Raw genomic sequence first — 6000 nt, forward strand, 5'->3', positions numbered from 1 at the left:
CCCAATCAAAACCCCAGAGTTATGTTATAGATATTGGCAAACTGAGTCTAAAGTTTATCAAAAGAGGCAAAAGACCCAGAATAGCCAACATAATATTGGAGAAGAGCCAAATTGGAGTACTGACATTAGTCAGCTTCAGGACTTACTGTAAAGCTATGGTAATTAGATGGTATGGTATTGGTAAAAGAAAGACAAATAGACCAAAGAGCAGAGAAATAGATTAACATAAATATAGTCAACTGATCTTTCACAAAGGAGCAAGGACAATACAATTGAGCAAAGATAGTCTTTTCAACAAATAGTGCTTGGACTGAGCATGGTGGCTCACACCTGTAATCCCAGCACTATGGCAGGGAGGATTTCTTGAGCCCAGGAACTTGAGATGAGCCTGGGCAATAGAACAAGACCCATCCTTTAAAAAAAATGGTGCTTGAACAACTGAACATCCAGATGCAAAAAAAAGGGTGTCTAGACACAGACTTACACCTTTCGCAAAGAGCAACACAAAATGAATCATAGACCTAAATGTTAGGTGCAAAGTGTAAAATTCCTGTAATATAACATAGGAGAAAATCAAGATGGCTTTGGGTACGGTGATGACTTTTTAGATACAACACTAAAGGCACAGTCCATGAAAGAAATAATTGATAGATGGGATTTCATTAAAATACAAAACGTACACTCCTCAAAAGACACTGTTAAGAAAATGACAAGACACATCACTGGCCAGGAGAAAATATTTGCAAAAGATATATCTGATTTAAAAACTGTTATCCAAAATATGCAAACAACTGTCAAAACAGAACAATAAGAAAACAAACAATTCAATTGAAAAACAGGCAAAAGACCTGAACAGACAACTTGTCAAAGAAGACATACAGATGGCAAATAAACATATGAAAAGATATTCCACATCATATATCATTAGGGAAATACAAATTAAAACAATAATGAGATACCACTATACTCCTATTGGAATGCCCAGAATCAAGAACATTGACAACACTAAATGCTGTTGAGGATGTAGAGCAACAGGAGCTCTCAATCATTGCTGGTGGAAATGCAAAATCATACAGCCACTTTGGAAGACAGTCTGGTGATTTCTTACAAAACTAAACACATTCCTTTTTTTTTGAGACAGAGTTTTACTCTTATTGCCCAGGCTGGAGTGCAGTGGTGTGATCTTGGCTCACTACAATCTCTGCCTCCTGGGTTCAAGTGATTCTCCTGCCTTAGCCTCCTGAGTAGCTGAGATTACAGGTGCCCACCATCAAGCCTGGCTAATTTTTTTTGTATTTTTAGGAGAGACGGAGTTTCACCATATTGGCCAGGCTGGTCTCGAACTCCTGACCTTGGGTGATCCACCCGCCTTGGCCTCCCAAAATGCTGGGATTACAGGAGTGCACCACCATGCCCAGCTGACTAAACATATTTTTACCATAAAATCCAGCACTTGTGCTCTTTGACTTTTACCCAAATGATTAAAAACTTCCATCTACATAAAACCTGCACATGGATGTGTATGCAGCTTTATTCACAATTGCTAAAACTTGAAAGCAACCAAGATGTCCTTCAGTAGGTAAATGGATAAATGAATTATGGCAAATCTAGACAATAGAATGTTTTTTGACTCTAAAAACAAATGAGCTATGAAGCCATGAAAAGGCATGGAGGAACCTTAAATGTATATTACTAAGTGAAAGAAGCCAATCTGAAAAGGCTACATTCTGCATGATTCCAACTATATGATGTTTTGGAAAAGAAAAAATTTGCACATGGTAAAAAGACCAATAATTGCCAGGGGATAGTGAGGAGAAAGGGAAGAATGGGCAGAGCACAGACAATTTTTAGGCAGTGAGGCTATTCTGTGTGCTACTCTGATGGTGAATACATGTCATTATACCTTTGTCCAAACTCACAGAATGTACAAAACCAAGAGTGACCCTTAATGTAAGCTATGGACCTTGGGTGATAATGATGTCTCAGCCTAGTTTCATCAATTGTAATGAATATACCACTCTGGTGCATGATGTTGCTAGTGGGAGGCTGGGGTTGGGGATAGTAAGGCAGTATATGGAAACTCTGTACTTTCTTGCTTAATTGTTCTGTGAACCTAAAATTGCTCTAAAAAATAAAATCGATTTAAAATAGAAAAAAAATGTCAGGTGTGGTGGCTCATGCCTGTAATCTCTGCACTTTGGGAGGCTGAAGGAGGAGAACTGCTTGAGCCCAGGAGTTCAAGCCTAGCCCAAGCAACGTAATGAGACCCCATCTCTACAAAAAAAAATATTAGCCAGATGTGGTGGCATGCGCCTGTGATGCCAGATACTTGGGTGGCTGAGATGAAAGAATTGCTTGAGCTTGGGAGGTCCAGGCTGTATTGAGCCATGATTGAGCCACTGCACTCCAGCCTGGGAGACAGAACAAAACTCTCTCAAAAAGAAAACCAAAATGGAAAAACAAAACACAATAAGAAAATGTTAAAATTTGTTATTCTAATGGCACTATAAGGTGACATTCTTTTCAGAGATTCACATCAGAAATTCCATTTGCAAAACTCTGTTCATTCTTCTCTTTAAACCGGTGTTTCAATTTATGGGAGCCATGACTAGGTCTATTTTTCAACCACCATAGAACATATTGTTATAAAACATACACAACTATTTGAACTTGGGCATGGATGTGGAATCCAGTCAGTGGTTTAAAGAAGGTAAGAAAACAGCTGGGTGTGATGGCTCATGCCTGTAATCCTAGCACTTTGAGAGGCCGAGGTGGGTGGATCACCTGAGGTCAGGAGTTTGAGTCCAGCTTGGTCAATATGGCAAAAACCCGTCTCTGCTAAAAATACAAAAAATTAGCTGGGCATGGTGGTGGACACCTGTAATTTCAGCTATTCAGGAGGCTAGGCAGGAGAATTACTTGAACCCGGGAAGTGGAGTTGCAGTGAGCCGAGATCACACCACTACACTCCATCCTGGATGACAGAGTGAGGTTCTGTCAAAAAGAAAGAGAAAGAACAAAAGAAAGAAAGAAAGAGAGAGAGAGAGAGAAACGAAGAGAAGAAAAGAGAAAAGAAGAGGGTGCTGAAAATGTTTAGTACTTTTTCCCCAGAGAAAAAATTACTGAACCAATGTCCTTAAACATGTTCAGTCATTCACACAACATATATCTATTAAGAGTGTACTATGTGCCAGCCTCGGCGAGGTGGCTCATGCCTGTAATTCCAGCACTTTGGGATGCCAAGGTGGGTGGATAACCTGAGTTCAGTAGTTCAAGACCAGCCTGGCCAACATGGTGAAACACTGTCTCTACCAAATATGCAAACATTAGTTGTCTGAGGTGATGCATGCCTGTAATTCCAGCTACTCAGGAGACTAAGGCAGGAGAGACACTTGAACCCAGGAGACAGAGGTTGCAGAGAGCCAAGATCGCATCACTGCACTCAAGCCTGGGAGATAAAGTGAGACTCCATCTCAAAAAAGAAAAAAAAAAAAGAGTGTACTATGTGCTGAGCACTGTGGTAAACACTAGGAATACCATGGTGAGTTCTTGCTCTCAAGGAACTCACAATTTAGTGAGGGGAGATAATCAAATAGGAACTGGATGCTATTTATGAGGTCAGCTGCTCCTTGGCATACCCTTGGAAGGGCAGCCCCTCTGAAGGAAGGTTGAGTGTCCAAAGTCAAGAAGCCCTCAGTGGTGGGCAGGCTGGAGAGGCAGCAATGAGTTCTCATAACAGAGGAACCCCATTGCTCTGCTCTTTAGATGTTTCCAGAGAGCAACCCCAAAGCAATGTAGAAAGAAGGGCTTTAGGCTGAGCATGGTGGTTCATGCCTTAATTCCAGTAATTTGGAAGCTAAGGCAGGAGGATCATTTGAGGCCAGGAGTTTGAGACCAACTTGAGCAACATAGGGAGACCCCATCTCTACAAAAAATAGGGGGCCGAATGGGGTGGTGGGCACCTGTGATTCCAGCTACTCAGGAGGCTGAGGTAGGAGGATCACTTGAGCCCAGGAGTTAGAGGCTGCAGTGAGCCATGTCACAGTAAGCCCTGTTTGCATCACTGCATTCCAGCATGAGCAACAGGGCAAGGCCCTGACTATATCAAATAGGAGGTGGGGGTGGAAGGTGGTTGCCAAGGAATCAGTGTCATGGCCCCTGGCAAGAAAGAGAGCTAGGGCACTTTCCAAGCAGGCTGCCACTCCCTGGTGTTGATCAATAAATATTTTTTTCAATGAAAAAACATAATCAAGTAATCACTCTAACAAATGGATAAAGGAACTGTGACAAGTGCTCCAGGGGCATAGCACACAGTCTATGATACTTTGTAACAGCTGAATTGACCTAATGAGAGGGGAATCAAAGAAGGCTACTCTGAAGGAATTACTCAAAATGTGATCTGAAGCATGAATAAATGATAGGTGAGAAAAAAAGGAGAAAGCGTTCCTTGTGAAAAAAGAAAACCCAAAATATGCAAAGTCCCCATATCAGGAGGGAGCATGGTCACATGAAGAACTTAGAGATAAAGGTAGCTGTTGTGTGGACAGTAATTGGGTTTCAGGTGGCATTGGAGACTACACATGTGCCAGATCATACATGGCCTTGTTGGCCACATTAAGGAGTTTTATATTTTACCGTAAGGGTGATGGGAAGCCATAAAGGTTCTTTTTTTTTTTTTTTTTTTTTTTTTGAGACAGAGCCTTGCTCTGGTGCCAGGTGCCAGGCACCAGGCTGGAGTGCAGTGGTGCGATCTTGGCTCGCTGCAACGTCTGCCTCCCAGGTTAAAGCAATTCTCCTGCCTCAGCCTCCCGAGTAGCTAGGACTACAGGCGCACGCCACCACGCCCAGCTAAGTTTTGTATTTTTAGTAGAGATGGGTTTTCACCATGTTGGCCAGGATGGTCTTGATCTCTTGACCTCATGATCCACCTGCGTTGGCCTCCCAAAGTGCTGGGATTACAGGCATGAGCCACCGTGCCCGGCTGCCATAAAGGTTTTAAAAGTATGAGGATGATAAAGCATTCCTTACAAAAAGACCATTTGACTACAGTCAGAATAGATTGGAAGGGAGCCAGAGTAGATATGGGTAGATACTAGGAAATACTGCAGTACTCCAAGTGAGAGGTGGTGGTACAATCGTGATAATGGAGATGGAAAGAAGCAGATAGATCTGACTTTTTTTAGGAAGTAAAATAAGAAGAATTTCACAAAACACAAGTGTCAAGTTGAGGGGAGGAACGGGAGGTATGAAAAGACTCCTAAGCACAACTAGATAGAATGGTAGGGCAAGCCACTGAGATAAGGAAGGCTGGAAGAATACCAGGTTTGGGTAGTGAGTTGAGTTTGAAGGGGCTTTGAGACATGCAACAGGAGAGATCAAGTAGGCAGTTGGACATACAGTCCTGAAGGTCAGAGGAGCAGTCCGAGATGGAAATACAGATTGGGTTCATCTGTATGCCAGTGGGAATTAAGCCGTGGTTATGGGTAAGTTTGCTAAGGAGACAGTATAGAGTGAGATGGGAAAGAACTGAGGACCAAGCCTTAGGAAAAGCCAGCATTTGACAAGTGAAAGAAGTTGCAACAATACATGGGTTATTTCTCTACCTCTGAATTCAGACACCCTGAATTTTTTTTTTTTTGGCTTGGCCACTCAATTACTTGGCACGATCCCCCAAAACAACTCTCCCCTGTTTAAATTAGCATTCCATTTGTCCAAGGGGACTGTGCCATTTTTGAAGGGATACTTTAACTTTTTACCAAATATCATTAGGATCATGCTCATAAATATACTATAAATTGAGCATACGGCAGCAGAGGTTTAACTGGTTAGAATATTGAGCAAAAATGTGGGACTCACAGAGACTGCTGTACCCTTCCAGAGTGGTGGAAAGAGGATGGTCCCTCATCTATTATGCTCTTCAAGATGGCTGAGGTGTTACATGCCCAGCCATTCTGTAAGAATACAGCTATACTTTCTTGGAAAGAAAAAGTATGAAGTACA

This window comes from Callithrix jacchus, chromosome X, assembly GCF_049354715.1.
Source record: "Callithrix jacchus isolate 240 chromosome X, calJac240_pri, whole genome shotgun sequence".
In the NCBI taxonomy this organism is placed as follows: domain Eukaryota; kingdom Metazoa; phylum Chordata; class Mammalia; order Primates; family Cebidae; genus Callithrix; species Callithrix jacchus.